This window comes from Watersipora subatra, chromosome 2 (genome assembly GCF_963576615.1).
Source record: "Watersipora subatra chromosome 2, tzWatSuba1.1, whole genome shotgun sequence".
In the NCBI taxonomy this organism is placed as follows: Eukaryota; Metazoa; Bryozoa; class Gymnolaemata; order Cheilostomatida; family Watersiporidae; genus Watersipora; species Watersipora subatra.
In genome coordinates this window covers 60,507,751-60,528,056 of record NC_088709.1, presented here as the reverse complement: position 1 = coordinate 60,528,056, position 20,306 = coordinate 60,507,751, and the positions used below count along the sequence as shown (strand labels likewise).

Below are 20,306 nucleotides of genomic sequence, written 5' to 3'. Positions count from 1 at the left end.
TGACGTTTTGACCTACAAATTTTCACTACTTGTAACCACTAATCATATGTTGTGTTTGCTTCTGCTCACTTATATAAACAGTTGTTTTTGCATTTGAGGGCAGTCAAAACTTGGCTAGCATGGTGAGGCATACTATAGTATCACAATAAACTTATTCAAGTACAACACTTCTTCTTTTGTAACAAGCACAGCTTGGCTTAAAAGGTGTGCTAGTATATATACAGTCTGCTACTGGCTGTTGTATAGAGTCTGATTTATCAGCTCTTGTTGGAGTTGCGCTGGGATATATATAGCCTGATATCTGCTGTTATATAGAGTTTGATCCATTGGCTCTTGTTAGAGTTGCGCTAGTATATATACAGTCTGCTATTGGCTGTTATTTACAGTCTGATTTATCGGCTCGTGTTGGAGTTGCGCTGGTACATATACAGTCTGCTATCGGTTGTAATATAGAGTCTGATTTATCGGCTACTGTTGGAGTTGCGCTGGTATACATATATAGGCCTATATACATATATATATAAATATACCACTTTTTAGTTTAAAACAACACAAATAAACTATAGTCTAACTAAAAACTAATAAATAGTCCAATTAATATAAAAATGTTAGAGCTGAATGCATAAAATATGCAAAAAGCAAGCTTGGGGATTGATATGAATATTGTTTAAACAAAAAGTGGACAAATAAAAGCTCTGTGAAAATAGTTATGCATATCTATGACAACAAATTTTTAGTTATGATAACAACATATAATATAACTAGAAATTCCACTGTCATACAGCCCACGACCAAAGAGATGGCCAAAGATATTGGCAAAAAAATAAAGGGTACTGATGGTTGAGAAATGCAATATTAGCAATCAAATGGCTCTGCAGTGCAATAGGATAACTGCAATGGTAGCTGTAATGTACTGGGTGTGGGTGTTATTGTATACAACAATAAGCATTAATGAATGGAAAAGATGTTTATATTTTCCCCCTGCAATAGGAGAAATGCAATATTGGCCAATATTAGAAGTAAAATGCACTGATATTCTTAGAATAATCAATTTTATTAATATAGTAATAATAGAAAACCAATACAAAATTTTGTTTACATTTCCAAACGTCATAGGTAGCAATATCGAGAATTTGTGGTATTTATATAGGTTTTTAGAAAATTTATTTAAAAAGTGTTTGGTCATGACAAACAACAACAATGAAAGGAAAATATTACATGTTTATATCTCTCCCTTGCAATAGGAGAAATGCAATGTTGGCCAATATTATAAGTAGAATGCACTGATATTATTAAAATAACCAATATTGTTAATATAGTAATACAGCAATAATAGAAAACCTATGAGCGTTCACGCGTCTCGAAGATTTCTGCAAACTGCAGCAAAATAAAAGCTGTTACAAAAGTGTTGTAAAGCTGTAGGCCTAATTTACTGTAATGTATGTAATTCAACAAAAATAAAAAAATATGTTTACTATAACTCTGCAATGCAAAATTAGAAGTAAAATGGCAAGCTACTGTGTACTATACACAGTTTGAAAATTTGTTGCGTTGAATGTAGAATGGTTTTGATGTGCGATCTTTAACAGAAAGCGAGTAGGAGCATTCACGCATATAAAACTGTAGCAAAATAAAAAATGTTCTCGTCATGAAGGGGGGTTGTAGTTCGGCCCTAGCTTGTACATAAGTTGTAAAGAATTTCGGCTAACGTTCCAAATAATGAAACCTTCGGTGATTGGACAAAAACACAGGCTGATAAACTGTGTAACACAATTTCGTACCTGTAAATCGGTCTACGCCTCAAACGGTCTACGTTTATTACAGAAACCTTCGAATAAATTCGATTACAAGTAAAAAATGCCATAGACTGATGAAATGAGCACAGTTTTCTCGTGAAATGCGCACTGCTAAATAGTTCTACTATCTGTCGCACGGCTTTATTGGCGTTTCAATTTTCGGTCTTAACTTTTATTAAACCGAGCTTTTCAAGCTTTTTGTTGCAATTTTCGTTCAAATTAATCTGTCTATTTGTGTATAATCCGATCAAATGGGTAAGTTTTAAGATATTATCGAAGGTTTACAAAGACTTGGTAACATATTTAAACAGGTTTAAATGCGTTTTGTATCGTTATTATACTTTAACGACTTTACATTCCGATGCTTAAATTTGTTGATGAATTTTCTTGACGAGGGTTCGTCTCATTGTTGATGAATAATTTTCGTAAGTTGTGTGCACATGCATTGATCATAAAAACTCCCACACTTCCGCTCCGCTCGTGTGGTCGTGGGAAAATATTAAAATAGGCAAGGCTATATGGTAAATGGTATTATTGGTCAGAGGATAGTAGGTGTAGTTTGAGTTTGGTTTTAAAAGATTGCAGACAAAGAGTTCTTAAATGAGTGCAGAGATTATTAAATGAATTTAGCAATAAATTACGGTCGAGTTTGTTGTGGTTTATGGTATCAGGTAATTTAAACCTGGTCCTGGTTTTGTGACCATGGTTTACGGTGTAAAAGCTATAGCTGAGATATTTAGGGCAGTTATTGTGGAGTATTGAATGAACAATGAGGCAGGTAAAGTACTGTGATAGCTTAGGTAAGGGAGGAACACCCGTAGTGCTTGTTATTAAGTTGGTAGGTAGCAAGTGATAGTTTTATGGGGTATGTTTAGGACTTTACATATAAGTCGTGAAGCTTTATTTTGTAACATAAATAGTGTGTTGGTATATTTTACAGGTGTTGTAGGGTAGAACACATGTAGGACATATATAAAATAGGAATGGATAAAATTATAGTAATATAGTCTGGCAGTATCAAAGTTCATAAGATGACGAATGTTATAAAATAAACGTAGGTTAAATGATATTCTATTTGAAATGAATGAGATGTGGTCCAGCCATGATAACGAATCGTTGATGATAAAACCAAGTAGTTTAAAAGTAGATTGTCTTGTTAGGGTACTGTTGCGTATAGAAATTGTCAGAGGGAAATTCAATGGTGGATTTGCTAAGATATACTGATATTTCAAAATGTTAAGAGACATCTGATTTGTCATGCACCACTGTTGGATAAGTCTTAGGTCTGAATTTATTTTAAATTGTAGACATGAAGGGCCAGTTTCGGATATAGAAAATGAGATATAGACAGCATCAGCATGATGTGTGCTGTGGAGTGGTAATTTAAGTGAATCGTTTATAAAAAAAATTGAAACAAAGTGGGTGCAAGAATTGAACCTTGTGGAACGCCAGTAGCTATAGGAAGAGCATCTGAGCAGATTTTTTTCATGCATTGGTGCCATCCATTCAGACATGGCCCGATGGTGTCAAGAAATTTACCAGTTATTCCTATGTTCACAAGCTTTGAAATAAGGATGTTATGATTAACCATGTCAAAAGCTTTTTGAAAGTCAAGAAAGATGATGATTAAAGTATATTTGTTTTTGATCATGTTTGACCAAGTGGAGTAAAGATGATGAATGACAGTGATGCAAGAATGTTTTTTCTAAATCCTGACTGTAAGCTGCTTATAGTTTTGTTGCTATCCAAGTGTATTTGAAGCGCAGTAAGTATATATGTCTTTCGTAAGTTTTAGAAAGTGTAGGAAGTACAGATATGGGTCTATAATTAGATAAATTATTGTTATCACCACCCTTGTGTATGATGCAAGTTGATGCAGCTGAGAAAGCAGCCTTATTCACAGATAAAATGTTCTGACTGATAAACAAATAAATAAATTTGAGAGAAAAGCTATTACTTTGACAATAACGTTAAAGGAACATTCTATATTAAAACCATGGGTGTTTTAGCTAACCCTTTAGAGAGACACGGTCACATTCAAGAATGATGAGCAACTTACTGAAAATCAATCAATACACGATGACAAGAATTCCTGTTGACATGATCTGGCTTTACAAACGCGATCAGAGTGCGGTAGTGAAACTGGAGTCTTGTTGCGAGGGGAATCCCGAAACGTAGACACAAAATAGTCGAGATCATAACTTTTTTAATTTTTTCCCCGGTAGCGGTCGTTGTAAAATAGTGCAATTATTCGGAAACAAAGCTAGTCAGCGAAATGCAAATCTTATAACTGGTGTCAAAGTCAAAAGTTAGCGTGAGACGTCAACGTCGCCCTTGTTTTAGCTGTTGTTTTGTAGTAACAACGTGTTTCTAGCGGCTTCGCAGTCCCCCCTATATGATTTTGGAACATTGGCATCGTTTTTTCAATTTGTAATGAAAGGTTTACTTTTTTCCTCTCATGTTTAGGTAAATATTTTGTAAAGAATTGATTGCTTCGTCGTGAAATAACAGAATAGGTTGGTTTCTGACGAATAACATATATTCATGTTTTCTTTTAAATTGGTGTCTCTCATTTAATATGAGTCATTCGGAATCATTATTTTTACGGGTTTGCCAGCCAGCTAGCAATTGTTTACGAATGCGTCTATAGACTGGTTGATTAAAGGTGAAATATTGACTAGCATTTAAGCATATTTTTAGATATTTCGTTGTTGTTACAGTAACAAATAGAGGTCAGTTTTTGCATATAGTATCAGAAACAAAAAATTGCTAAATGGTATTTACAAGTGCAATAACTTATTGAAAACATTTCTTAAAGCTATTTTAATTACGACTATATTCATGTGCAGCTAAACGATTGCACACGCCGCTAATAATTTTAAACTTCTTTTTTGTGGTGTATTCAGACTTCCCACTTGGAATTGCAATTTATTTTTTATATCAGGGATGCGACCTGTTTGGATGCGGCTAAATTGCCAGTATATTGTAAGTATATCATAAGTATATTGTATCAGCCCGACCATGCCGCGCACAACAGGAAGTGCCCTATGTCCTTGATCCGACAGCCTACTAACAAGTGGTATTGTAACATCCCCCTCAGACCCCCACAGGTATATGAAGCTTAGTCAAACTATTATGCATACTATCAAATAAGCAATGACAAGCAAAATAAAACAAATGAGCGTTAACTACTAATATGTATATACGGAGTATTGTTATGTAAGTAGAGTATTGTTATGTAATCCACTGTTCAAATGTCCAACTTATGATTGTCCGTGTATTGATATCCTGGCAGTCTACTCATAATTACTTGAGTGTCGTGGCATTCTGCTAACTCTTCCACTACGAGTCTTAGTTGGTACGTTGTTTGTTGAAGCTGACTGAGAAGGGTCCGGAGGCTCAGCAACAGATATCCCCACATCTGCTCTCTCGCTTCTCTCACAAACCCTTGTCTGAGTCGGGAGTTCAGCAACAGATATCCCTTCATCTGCTCTCTCACTCCTCACACAATTCTGACGATTAACAGGTATTTGAACTTGAGTCGGGGGCTCTGCAGCAGATAAATGATCATCTCTTTCACCCCTCACACAACTAGGGCCCTCTTTGGTGGCTGCAGGCCTCAAATAACGTCGATTTCGTCTTAGCATTTTGCCTCCAGTTTCGACTATGTATGAACGGTCAGAGCATATGCCTATAACTTTACCACCATTCCAGTTTCGCTTGGTATGCCTTCTCAAATCTTGAACATATACTGTTTGTCCTACATGAAGGACAGGTAAGTCTTTGGCTTCCACATTATAGTTCTGCTGTGCTTTGAAATTACCCCACTTCTTTCTATCCACTACGTGTGTCCTACTTAGGATCTGGGGTATTAGAGACTGTACTGGTTGTGGAACCATGGCCCTAGTGCGCCTGCTGAACAATTTCTGTACTGGACTGCTCTCTGTAATGTACGAAGGAGTATTCCGCCACTCCAGTAGTGCTGCATATATGTTGTCAGCCTTGTCCAGCATGTTTTTCGCTATTTTAACAGCCGACTCTGCCTTCCCGTTAGACTGTGCATGATACGGTGAAGATATGGTGTGCTGAAACTCCCAGTCACGTGCAAATCTGGCAAACATATCTGACGTAAACTGTGGCCCACCATCAGAGTGTACTACCTCCGGTATACCATGTCTCGCGAACTGCTCTTTCATAACTGTTATCACAGCTCCTGCCTCAAGATTAGGTAATTTGTTTATCTCGAAGTAGTCTGAAAAATAGTCCACCATAATCACATAATTTTCCTGTTTTATTGTTTGAAACAAATCCATACCCAGCTTAACCCAGGGCCTGTTGGGTATCGAGTGAGACCTCAGTGATTCTTTTGTCTGACTCCCTCTGTTGTCCTGACAGCCCTGGCACTCTCCAATTGTCTGTTTTATATCTGCTGTGATGCCGGGCCAATAAACACTATCTCTCGCTCGTCTCAGAGTTGCCTCAATACCCTGATGGCTGCTGCGAAGACTATTCAGCACCTCCTTTCTCATGCTTTTTGGCAAAATTATTCGCTCTGCCTTATACAAAATGCCATTAAAGCTAGCAATCTCATCTCTAAAATTCCAATAGCTCCTCACTTTCACATCCACCTCATCCTTGTTGTCTGGCCATCCCTGATTCACCACCTGGCCCAATATCACCAGCTCTGCATCTCCACTGGTTGCTTCTCTCACTCTCTCTAATTTCCTATCACCCACTTGTGAACACTGTTCTGGATTAACAGTTTCAATCTCTAACGCTCGAACTTCCCATTTTTTTAGCTGAAACACCTGTTCTTGTCCCATATCTACTAAACTGTCACCCTTCAAAGGTGCTCTGGAAAGCATATCTGCTATCACCTGCTTGGCCCCTGGGCAATAGGTCACCTTGACATCATATCGCTGCAACATCAATCTCATCCTCTGTAGTCTCTTAGGTGTCTGTAGCAATGACTTTCGCATTATGGACTCTAAAGGTTGGTGATCTGAGTTAACTGTCACATCTGGGTGGCCATAAATGTATTGGTCAAACCGATGGCCACCATAGACCATGGCTAAGCACTCTAATTCAAGGGGTGCGTAGTTCTTTTCACATTTGGTCAATGAGCGAGAAGCATAAGCAATGAGTTTTTCGTCCTGTAATAGTACTGCCCCAAGCCCAACAGTGCTGGCATCACACTGCAAAACAATAAGTTTGGTATGATCAAAATAACCAAGTCTATAAAATATAACCAGTCAAAATAACCAACCAGTTTCACCACTCAGCGCCAACTGTTTCACTTCTTGGAATGCTTTCTCCTGTTTTTGCTCCCACTTGAAGTCGGCCCCTTTGCCTAACAGTGCTCTCAGCGGCTCTGTAACCGTGTCTAGATTAGGCATAAACCTGCTAAGATAATTTGCAAAGCCTAAAAACCTCCGAAGCTCCTCTACTGTCTTTGGAGTTTGCATATCAACTATATCCCTTTGTTTGTTGGGATCTGCTTTCACATAAGATATGTCCTATGTATGGTATTTCTCTCAATCTTAATCTCAGTTTCTCTTTATTCAGCTTTAGCCCTGTCTCACGGGCCCTCTGAAGTAAAGTTACAAAGGTTTTATCGTGATCTCTCATTGCCTCATCTATATTCTGTCCTCGGCCCACTATCAACACATCATCTGCCACAACTGCTAATCCCTCAATGCCTTCTAGCGCTACATTTAAACGTCTCTGAAACTCTTCTGGACTGCTACTCAAGCCAAAGAGCATTCTTTTCCATCGATATCTGCCTTTAGGTGTCCAAAACGTAGTAAGGAAACTACTCCTTTCACTCAGCTCAATCTGCAGGAAACCATCCTTAGCGTCCCCCAACGAAAACACCTTGGCATTCTTCAATGTTGGTAACACATCTTCCAAAGTTGGTAATGGGTAATGATTTCTTTGTATTGCCTTGTTGAGATCAGTTGGATCTAAACAAACTCCAATACACACTGACGGTTTCCTCATGGCCAGAAGGTTTGAAATCCACGGAGTGGGTTTGTCCACTTTAGCTATAATCTCCTGTTTTTCTAAAGCATCCAACTTTTTGGCTAGATCTGCCCTAAGCGCAAAAGGTATTCTTCTTGGCCTATTCTGAACAGGTCTGACAGATTCAGCAGCTTCAATATCGTACTCCCCTACTAATTTACCCAGGCCGGTGAAAACATCTTTGTATTGTTCTAAAGCCCATGCTATAGTGTCCGATTCCTTTCCTTCTACCAAGTCAACACATTCATTCACTGTTAGCAACTGCAACAATAGGCATGAGTCCAAGGATAACAATGTAAGATTGTTGCAATCTATCACCTCAAACCTCAAAATCACTGGTTTTTCACTGTTCATAACAGTTAAAGCACATCTACCCAATGATAGTTCCACTGTGCCATTGTACATGCTAAGCTTCGTCGAACTCTTTTGCAATGGCGGTTTGCCTAACTGCTCATAGGCTTGAAAGCTCAAAATATTACATGTAGCTGCTGTGTCCAGCTGAGTTTTTAGCCATTTTGGAGCCCTAATTCCCTCAGCTTTGACTTGTAGGTTAGTTACCAGTTTACGGCCTTCGCGCTGAACCCTGATTAGCCATGCATCCTCTGACCCCGAAGACATGTTTCCTTTCTTCATCACCATGTTCACCTGATCTTCTCTTAGTTCATCGACTAGTTTCACGCTTGCTTCATTTTTCTTTCGACAGACTCTTGAGAAATGATTCATTGTGCCACAAGCATTGCATGCTTTTCCAAATGCTGGACACTGCCGAGGAGGGTGTGATGTGCCACAGTACTTGCAATTACCTCTCGTTTTTTGTTCCTTCTTTATGACTACTGTGCTATCAACCGGTCACGATGGACGCTTATACACCGCATGTGCTTCCTCATTCAGCTTAAGCCCTGCCATTTCTTTTTGTGTGTCCTCTACTGTTCTGCAGATCTTTATAGCCTTTTCCAGATCAAGGTCTTCTTTTTCAAAGAGCCTTTTTCTCGTCCCCTCATCCGATAATCCCAAAGTGAGCGCATGTAAGATCCAATCCTCGGCTGCTTCTTTAAAGTCACAATACTCTCTTGCTTGCTTACGTAATGCTGTCAAGAATTGATCAACAGTCTGCTCACCTTGCTTCATTGTCAGAAATTTGTGTCTCGCTGCAAACAAATTCACTCTAGGCTTGCAGTAATCATCAAATGCTTTAACCACTGTTGCATAATTTTTGCGCTCTTCATCTGTCAGATTGAAATTGTCGTATATGTCAATACCTCTTGACCCCACTGTGCGCAAGAGTATAGCCAGCTTCATTTCATCTTTGGCTTTTGCCTTATCGTTAGCTGCTATTAACCAATCAAACTGTCTCTTGAATCTGGTCCACTGTGTCGCTAAAGTAGACGCCTCAGTTGTTTCTGACAACGGTTCTGGAAGCAATGATTCCATAATAATGAGTACTATGAATCACCGTAAATAGATGAAAGCGAACAACCACTATACTAAATAACCTACACAAAAATATTCAGGTCAAGGACTAAAAAAACTATATATATATATTTATCTATGTAATCTTCTTAATTATAAGAATGATACATGCAGTAGATGCTGTTGCTTATAAAAACGACACAGTCTACTATTTTTGCCTCTAGTAATACTGTGAGCGTCTGCGTGGGTATATCTAATAAGCTAGTAGTGATGTAGTCAATCAATAGCAACAATAACAAGTGCACGAACGAATGCTATGGGATGTATGTCTTTATGTATATATATCACCATAATCACTCTTCTACCCCTAATAGCGCTACTGTAATTATATGTTGTTATAGTTCGTTGACTTCGTTATGCTCATAAGTAGGTTTGTTGACGAGATGATGAGTCGTGGTTGTCGCAGTAGCAGTAGATTAGTAGTCCATTCATTAGCTCCTTCAGCTCGTTGAGCCCACACTATTATTTATCGTTATGTACTGTCTATTGGTCGTGGGTGTTAGTGAGACTGGTAATTATTGTTGCTAATCCTCTCCTGACACCATGTTTGGATGCGGCTAAATTGCCAGTATATTGTAAGTATATCGTAAGTATATCATAAGTATATTGTATCAGCCCGACCATGCCGCGCACAACAGGAAGTGCCCTATGTCCTTGACCCGACAGCCTACTAACAAGTGGTATTGTAACACGACCACTTCGAAAAAATCATAACCTTGTATTGATCAGTATTCATTGATGACCAGATGTAAAATACATGACAGTTGCAGCAAATGTTTGTTTAGATATTTATGAAGCTATAATATTTATGTTTTAGCAGTGAACCATCAGTGGTAAGCGTTCCACAACCATGCAGTATATGTGCATTACAAGTGCAGTGTACATGCGGTGTAACTATATATGCTAATGCGCAGTAAAGGTTGTTGTTTCAGTGGCAGTATTGCCTTCTGCACAGCTTGCATGGCTGGATGCAGTGAGTACATGCGTAGTACTAGAGGTAATAGAAACTTTTGCATTACATTGTGCATGGATTACATGCAAAGCACATTTTCGTGAGAACTAATCACCGATTTAGGAATCAAGTTGAGTTAATTGCAACCACAACATTATTTCAAAATCTGAATGCTGCTCAAACTTGGGTATGAATAGGCCTATGAGTTGAGCACAATTACTATGTTGTATGTGGTTGGAATAGAAATTTATATATTACGGCTTAGGCGTATTATGTTAATGACAGTGCAATACAAAGACCACAATTTTATCAATTTGAGTGGTTATGAAGCCTGACTCCTGATTTTGAAGTGATGTGAAAGCCAGGGCGCAAGTTCATGAGCTTGTTGAACATAAAAATTGACGTAGAAAAGTTTTTACAATGCAGTACAAATGCTTGAAAACCAGCAGTGTCAGTTGATCATCAAAGTGAATTCACAATAAATTGCAATGAACAATCTGTAGTAGGAGCAATGTTGCAGTAGCAGTAAGTGTCTATACTGCATTAAAAGGCTGTAATGCACTACAAAGTTACTGCTTACTATGATGATGCAATACAGTTCTAACCTGTTACTCCTTAGTTATGTGTATACTTTGCATTAAAGGGCTGTAATACACTGCAAAGTTCCTGCGTACTATGATGATGCAATACAGTTCTAAGGCGTTATACCTAAGTTTCTATCTCAACTTCCTTCTACTTACCCTATCAGCCTTACAGCAATGATAGACCATCTTTTTATCATATGTATTTACACAAAATGTTCATGCATATGTTGCTTTTTGGAGTGGTATGAGGACAACATGTGCTTTTTCGCGTTTCTATGTTACATTCTTGAGACCAACTCACTAGACCTTTATTGAGACCATTAAAGTGTGTTCAACCCAATGCTTCTTATTGTGCAATCTGCTGAATCCGACAGGAGGAAGCTAAAACCACTTCACTTTTACTCTGCTAGAATACACCAAGTGCGCTGTCGGATATTTAATAAAATCCGAAAGTAATATTTCTCTAATGAATAAACAAGTTTAGCAAAATAATATATCCAAGTGTCTCTCGGGAGCGAAACATGATCTGCCCTTTGCTAACAATTGCAACAGTATTCAAGTTAAATAAGCTGTTGGTTTACAGCTTAAAATTGATTATTTTAACTGACCAACTTTTTCATTCTGCTGACTGACTAGTTTAAAATTTTAAATAAGTAGAGCAAAACTAATTGTGGTACGACGACTAGCCATCACTATGCATTAAATCAAACAGCGAAAATTAATGTGAAAATATTACTTCTAACATCTTTGGAACAATAGTTCTGAGAAAGAAAGACATGTTATGAGTATGAAAAGTAATCAAGGTAATCTGAGCAACCAATATGGCTACTCACAGAAATTTTAACGACTAGCATATCATTGGAATAGATACCCCCATTATGCTGGCAGGTCACTATGAACATAATAGATTTTCTCACTTGTAAACTGTTTCGATAGATTTTATAGCAGATTATCAATTACAGGGCAACCTCGGTTCTCACGGAGTTTTTTTAAAGGGGCTGTAGAAGCTATGATTTTTGCTGGTGGTGCTATTTAACATAAAAAGTTAAAAGATTTTTTGCAGTAAATTTTCAGCATGTTGTATAAAGATCTTTAGCTTGAATATAAAATTTGGTCTATAAAAATTTGTAGAATTTGTGTTTCATGTGAATTAGGTATCTCAATGCTCATGAGAAACTATCCCTGAGTTATTTTTAGTTTTCTAACCTCTATGAATAGTTTCCAACCATGTGATGTATTGTAGTCAACTGATTTTTATTTCAATCTCATGTTTTATTACATAGACATGTTTGTGGGGCGTGGTTGAAATGACCTGCTTTGTTTATCGGTGTTGGAGAGTCTGTCTTATTTTCAAGCCTGGTCGGTCTATTAATATAAATATACACGTTTCAGTTACACACTCTCATCATTGCAAGCATTTTATTTACTTTCATATTGTTTTACATATCCTGGATATTCTTGGCTAAAAATGTGTTGCTATCTGTTTGTACTATCAGTTGTGGGTAAGCAGAATGCACCTCCCCATCTGCCCTTTTTACTATGGCTATGGCTGTTTCACAAGCTGCTTACTGTGTACTTGACCACTGACCATGCGATGCTTCTTATAATTGTATATAAATTTTTACTGTTGGCAGACATTTTACTGTTTCCAATACTCTAGAAGAGTTTTAAATCTGATACTTTTCAGAGACTGTTTCAGATATAGGTAAACTTCGATAGATTAAACCAATTGCTGAGTGATATTTGTGTCAACTAATTGGATACTGCAATGATGGTATAATATGATATTTTTTGATATTTCACTTCAGACTGATTCAGATATAGCGGAATTTGGATGAATTAACATCACTTACTGGGCAATATATTGTTTTGTAAACTTGTAGGGTATTGTAATTATGATGTTACACTGCTTTGCTCATACTTGAAAAAATTATAACTCTGAATACTTCTTTGTTTAACCTTTTTACCGATATTGAAATTGTTCGAGGTAACAAGCAATTTCTCAATAAAGCCGTTTTTAATACTCGCTTGTATAATCAACTACTTTTTACTACATAATGCTTGCTGTGGTATTCAACATCAAAAATATACTAACATGCAAATTGGATGTTCTTTAGTTGTATTAATTTGCTTGCTAATCAATTTTTCAATTGATATTCCATTAAGCTAATTAAGTCACAATGTTTTGGTAAGGAAACAAGAAGTATGGTCTATATAGCTAAACTAAAATAGTAAACATAACTCAATGAAAACACTACATGAAAATAATACAGTGCTTGAGGCATGAAGCATTTTAGTTACCTGAATAATGATTGACTTGAAGTTCACAAACTGAATTTTACTTTTTTGCCATGCGATGTTGAATGCCCATTTGTCAAACAGCTAAATAAATTGTTCTTTTAAGAAAACTTCTCCTGATTTACCTATTGTTGGCTCACGACCATTTATCCATCGTGTTTAATGCTTGCAATCTCTTTTAAGTACACTCGACCCTCATTAAAGCAGCTGTGAATATCAATCGTAAATGTTGTTCAGTTATAAAATAGGAATTTTATAAATGTTGCGATCAATAGGTAATTGTTGTGAAGTTCCATGTTACTTTCCAACCATCATCTATGTATTACCATAAAAGTGATTTGACATCAATTGATGTGATGACATTAGTGTGAGTTATCTTCCCATGTTTATGTTTTCATTAAAAGTAGACAGCTTTTGCATTTTTCGAGCACATTATATTCTTGTCTTAGGATTAACACACGTTTTCGGTAAAACACAAAATTAAAGAAAAACGATATTTTATCGCTCTCGTAATAATCCAAGCCATTCTCTTCATCTGTGTAATACAACTTCAATGACATCACTTGCTGACACCTGAAGACGAGTGGATTAGCCTATATCTTAACATGAGTCTGTTATTTTGGCTTACCCAAGGTTTTTCGACAATTGCGTGGATGAATGTTTCATGACAGAACTCAAAGTGTGAGCTCAAAATTGATCCCATCAAAGTGTTGATATCAATATTACTAGTAATAATGGTTGTTTTGTGGAATATGCCTTACTCTACAATACAGGTCTATAATTGGCAATCATTGTTTATGCTTGGGATATTTCAAAATTACTATTTGAAAAAAGACTGCTTAAAAAAGGCATACAATCTAACATCACCGGCTGCACAAAGTTTCATTATTCACTTCCCTTTTGTGCCACTTTATAGTCAACCTTACTGGTCTGCCACTTTGTGTTGCTAAACTGCATCTGGTTACTCATTGATTCTGGTCTTTATAACTATGTCCAGTTTTATGAGTGTCTAAGTTCAGTTCCAGCTATTCACATCAAAATTAGGATATTTTTAATACGTTTCATTCACCATACAAACTACCAGCATTTTAGTTTTAGCTGACCTTTGGTCTTTTTGTCTAACTAGAAATTACACTGTCATACAGCCCATGACCAAAGTGATAATGGAAAAGCGAAAGGGTACTGCTGGTTGTTGAAAAAGTAGTTGTCAGCAAAAATTGACAGAGTATAGCGTAAATGAGAGTTGTTCGAGATGATATAAAATAAATTTGAGGGAGCATCATCATCATCATCATCATCATCTGGAAACAAAGGGGCTGCCAAGTCCATGTCATTTACATCGCCTACAACATCTACTAATGAATTCTCTGAATCAGATGAGTTGTTGTTATTAATTTGAGTAGCGTGTTGTTGAACATTTGATGTTGATGGTTGCTGTGATGACCTTCTATTTATCCTTCTATTGAGCTGTAATAATTGAGAGACACGTGGACGGCCACTGCGTCGGCGACAACGTGGTGTTTTGGGAAGTTGTATGTCCATGGTAGTTGTCAAGTTGTTTTGAAATTAAATTCAATAAGTCAGTTATGCAAAATAAAAGGTTGTATAAAAATCACACCTAATCTACTACTATCTCAAGCCTATGTTTTACAACAACAAAATAAATATTAATTAAAGCTGTAGGCCTAACCTACTGTACTGTATGTAAATTAAAAACATCAATAAGGAAATATGTTTATTATATCTCTGAAACGCAATATTAGAAGTAAAATGGAAAGCCGCTGTGTAATATACACTGTTTGAAAGTTTGTTTTGTTGAATGTAGAACGGTTTTGATAGCGATCTGTAACAGAAAGCGAGTATCAGCATTCACGCGTCTGGAAGTTTTCTGCAAACTGAAGCAAAATAAAAAAATGTTCTCGTCATAAAGGGCATTGTAGTTCGGCCCTAGCTTGTACATAAGATGTAAAGAATTTTGGCTAACGTTCTAAATAGTTTAATGAAACCTTCAGTAATTGGACAAAAAAAACGTAGGCTGATAAACTGTGTACCGCAATATTGTACCTGTAAATCAGTCTAGGCCTCAAACGATCTACGTTTATTACAGAAACCTTCGGATAAATAAACTCGGGTAATTGTTCTTATAATTAAATCTTATAATAATTTTATGAAATCGAATAATTATTCTTATAATTAAATACTTTTGCAAGATATTAAAAACAGAAAAATATTAGAAACCTTCGGCAATTGGACAATGTCATAGACTGGTGAAATGTGTACAATTTTCTCGTGAAATACGAATGACTTAATGGTTTTACTGTCGGTCGCACGACTTTATCGATGTTTCGTTGGCCGGTCTCAATTCTGATTAAAAAAAGCTCGTCAGGTTTGATTAGCGATTTTCGACCAAATTAATCTGTCTAGTTATGTATTATCTAATCAGATGGTTAAGGTTTAAGATATTGTCTACAAATTTCAAAGACTTGGTAACATCTTTAAATAGGTTTATATGTGTTTTTTATCGTTATTATACTTAGACGACTCCATTAAAAAATGGTTAAATTTGTTGATGAGATTTTGGTACAAGAGTTTGCGACGATGTTGATAAATAATTTTTGTGAGTTGTGTGCACATAATTATGCATTTATCATAAATCTCCCACACAATCGCTTCGGTCATGTTTGGTCATGGGATTATATTATTCTTATTCTGTCACAAATGGATAGTACATAATAACAATCACTTTTTTATCTATTTCTATTTTGATACAAATTACTTGTGATGTGCATAAACGCAAGGGGAGCTTTCAGCATCACTATTTTTTGCTTTGAGGAAAAAGTAAAGAGAACTGAGGGAATTGAATTGAACTTTTAGGGCTGTTTAAAAGTAATTGATAGGAGCCCCTTTCTGCAAGAAAGAGCTTTAGAAGGTATCAATAGGTTTATCAATAAGTTTATCTGTGAAGTAACCAAAACTAGCAAAATAGGTATGTTTGAATATGGCAGTGGATGGCGAATACAAAGGATACAAGAAATCATGAACCATTGCCGTATAACAATACATGTATGTACGTCTTACATTTTCCTGTATAATGTAAGCTGTTAAGATTGCTGCTAAAAGACATGTAGCTTGTGACACGGAAAGCATTGAGTTATGTAGGCTTGCTTTGATCTGCTTCTATTTTAATCAAACACCCACTGACATGCTGTGTTTAGCTAGCATAGAGACTCACCAAACGGGACATCATTGTTCGCATGGAACCAAGATACAAAAAGAGCTTCATAGCAGCCAATCAGACCAGGTGTTGAAGATACGAAGTATATTGACACACCTAACACTTTAACAATACTGAAATTGTTCAAGGTAAAAAGCAATTTCTCAATAAAGCCATTTTTGATATTCGTTTGCCATAATTAAGTGCTTTTTACTATATAATGCCTGCTGTGATATTCAACATCAATAATATATTAAGATGCAGCTTCTATGTAATTTGGTTGCATAAATTGGCTTGCTAGTCAATCTTTGAATAGATATTCTATTAATGTAGTTAAGTCCAATTTTTTAGCAAGGAAACAAGAAGTATGGTTTATACAGTTCAACGAAAATAATAAACATAACTCAATGAACAAACTACATGACAATAATAGACTGCTTGAGGCATGAAGCATTTTAGTTACCATAATAATGGTTAGCTGAATACTCACAAATTGAATTTTATTTTTTTGCAGCGCAATTTTGGTTGCTAATTTGTCAAACAGTTAAATAAATCGTTCTTTTAAGAAAACCCATCCTGACTTACTTATTGTTTACTCACGACCATTTCTCCAAAGTGTTTATTGCTTGCTGTCTCTTTTAGGTACGTTGACTCACTAAAGTAGCTGTGAATATCAATCGTAAACATTGTTTAAGTATAAAATAAGAATGTTATAAAAGTTGCGATCAATAAGTAGTCGTTGTTATGGTTCTATCTTACTTTCAAACTACTATCACGGTGTTACCATGAAGGTAATTTGACATCAATGACATCACTTGCTGACACCTGAAGACGAGTGGTTTACATCTGAACATGAGTCTGCTATTTTGTCTTACCAAAGGTTTTTCAACCATTGCGTTGATAAATCCTTCATTACTCAACTCAAATTGTGAGCTCAAAAAGGATCACATCAAAAATTTAATATCAGTATTGCGAGTAATAATGGTTGTTTTATGGGATATGTTGTACTTTACAATACAGCTCTATTGACAATCACTGTTTATGCTTTGGATATTTCACAACTACTATTTAAAACCGAACTGCCTCCAAAAGGGGATAAAATCTAACATAACCGGCTGCACAAAATATCTTTACTACCATGTATTTTGTGCTACTCTATAGTGAACCGTACTGGTCTATTACTTTGTGTTGCTAAACTGCATCTGGTTACTCATTGAGTCTGGTCTTTATAAGTGTGTCCAGTTTGATGAGTGTCTAAGTTTAGTTATAGCTATTAACATCAAATTAATGAAATTTTGAATACGTTCCATTCACCATACAGATTGCCAGCATTTTAGTTTTAGCTGACCTTTGGTCTTTTTATCTAATTATCTTATTTTTGTTCTGTCACAATTGGATAGTACATAATATCAATGATTTTGTTTTTTAATTCTATTTTGATACAAACTACTTGTGATGTGCATAAACGCAAGGTGAGCTTTCAGCATAACTATTTCTGTTTGCTTGGAGAAAAAGTAAAGAGAACTGAGGGGATTGAATTGAATTTGTTTGGGGCTCTCATAAGATATTTGAGGGAAGCCCTTTTCTCCAAGAAAGAGCTTTGGAAGGTCATATCCATAAGTTCATCTGTGAAAGAACCAACACTAGCCAAATAGTTATGGTAGAATATGATGGTGGATGGCAAATACCAAGGATACATGTAATCATGCATCATTGCCATATAACAATACATCTGCATTATTATGTCTTACATTTGCCTGTAATAAGTAAGCTATTGATATTGCTGCTAAAATACATATAGCTTGTGACACGGAAAGCATTTAGTTATGCAGGGTAATTTTGATCTGCACCTATGTCAGTCAAACGCACTATAACAAGTGGTGGTTAGCCAACATACATGTAAAAACTCACCAAATACGGCATCATCATTCACATGGAACCAAGATACAAAAAGAGCTTCACAGCAACCAATCAGACTAAGTGTTGAAGACACAAAGTATATTGACAATCCTAACAAATAGATAGGCTATGTGGTTATAAATAGATGTAAGTACAAAATCTCATGTCTTTTCTACTTACAGTCCACATTTACTTTAAACAGCTGTGATCTGATCTCTCACAATTTCAGCTGACTCTACATTGATTCAGCTTAAAATTGTCAGTGCATTGGATAGTTAACAAACCAACTTTACTTACAACATTCGCATATAGTTTGTTAAGAAAAAGCGCTAGTGGAGGTACCGTCCGAATCAGTTGTACGAGTTTAGATTGCTACCATGACTAGCTGTACTAGTTTATAGTGTTATCATGACTAGCTTACTAGTTTAGAGTGTTATCATGATTAGCCGTACTAGTTTATAGTGTTAACATGACTAGCTGTACTAGTTTAGAGGGCTACCATGACTAGCTGTACTAGTTTAGAGTGCTGTCATGAATAGCTGTACTAGTTTAGAGTATTATCATATAACTAGTTGTACTAGTTTAGAGTGTTATCATGACTAGCTGTACTAGTTTACAACGCAATCATGACTAGCTGTACTAGTTTAGAGTGTTATCATGACTAGCTGTATAGTTTAGGGTGTTATCATGACTAGCTGTACTAGTTAAAAGTGCTATCATGAGTAGCTGTTCTAGTTTAGATTGCTATCATGACTAGCTGTACTAGTTAAGAGTGTTATTATGACTAACTGTATAGTTTAGAGTGTTATCATGACTAGCTGTACTAGTTAAGAGTGCTATCATGAGTAGCTGTACTAGTTTAGATTGCTGTCTTGACTAACTGTACTACTCTACAGTACTATCATGAGTAGTTGTAATACTGTAGAATATTACCATTGTTAGCCGTACTAGTTTAGATTGTTTTCACTGATATGTGCAGTAGTTATAAACAGGCAGATAACTAATAAAACTTTCCCCAAAGCTTTTTATTGGATACCAGTTAGCTGTTATCTGCCTGCAAGTTTTTATTTAAAAAAAATGTTAGCTTTTAAACCTAAATTTTTTTTTAGATTTTCTTAGGTGAAAAAAACTGCATTATAAACTTAAAAAGTCATCAAATTTAAAGTTGCAAAAGCTTTTACATTGAGTCACTGATATCATAATCCTAATCAATGTAAACTTTATACAATAGATAAGGAATCAATGCCTTGTCTTTGATTAAAACTTTGGGGTTTGCTTATAGAATCGTTAACTGCCTATTTTCCGCAAAAGGTAAGTACACGTATATCATTTGTAAAAAGGGACTTCTGGGTTTTTATCAATATTATCAAATTAATTTCAGCTAAACCCACTATAGATAAAAACAATGTCACAATTCATTTTCGTTGGTATTATTTTTGGTGCCCTGATGTTTCCAGTTTGTTTCAATGAGACGCTACCTTACATTTGGCAACAGCACCATAGTTCAAGCACCTTTTGCTAAAGATTTCTTGGCTATTTTTTATGTTTTCTCAGCTACATGAAAAACAAATAAATTAGTTCAATATCAACAGCTAATAAGATCTCAGTCACTAGCCAGATAGTCAGCTCATGGTGCAGGTACAACCCCAGCAAACAGCCTACATGAAATAGTATTTCTTGAAACTTTGCTAGTATATTTCTTGCAACCTCAATGATTAGTATATGGTTATAATGCTAGTGTTGTTTTGCAATATTAGTACTGGTATGAATGCTGGTAGTGTGAGTGATATGAACATTGCAGTGAATGACTCAGTACATTCATTCAGATTAATCGTGTCTTTAATCACCAATTATATTATATTGCTGCTTTGGGACTTTATAGCTTTTTTGCACTTTTTAGCTAATAATACTAAGATCTACTTTCACACCAGTTAGTCATTCCACTGCAGGGGCTTTTGTCTTCTATCTTATTCTAATCTTCTCACTGCATCCATCACCTTATCAGCTGTTTTATATTTATATACCCTGTCTTGCTATACAAGTTTTTAATATAAAACTCCCTTTCATTTTCC

The 20,306-nt window shown here is 36.0% G+C and overlaps 1 protein-coding gene across 1 annotated transcript in view; it reads right to left on the bottom strand.

Annotated features, from left to right (window-relative positions):
- Positions 1-3,953, bottom strand: part of LOC137388405 (uncharacterized) — a 243,550-nt gene extending 239,597 nt beyond the window's left edge. Inside the window, exon 1 of the mRNA XM_068074888.1 lies at positions 3,856-3,953. The gene's annotated coding sequence lies outside the window, so the exon portion shown is untranslated. The remainder of the gene's footprint in view (positions 1-3,855) is intronic.
- Between the last annotated feature and the right edge of the window lie 16,353 nt (positions 3,954-20,306).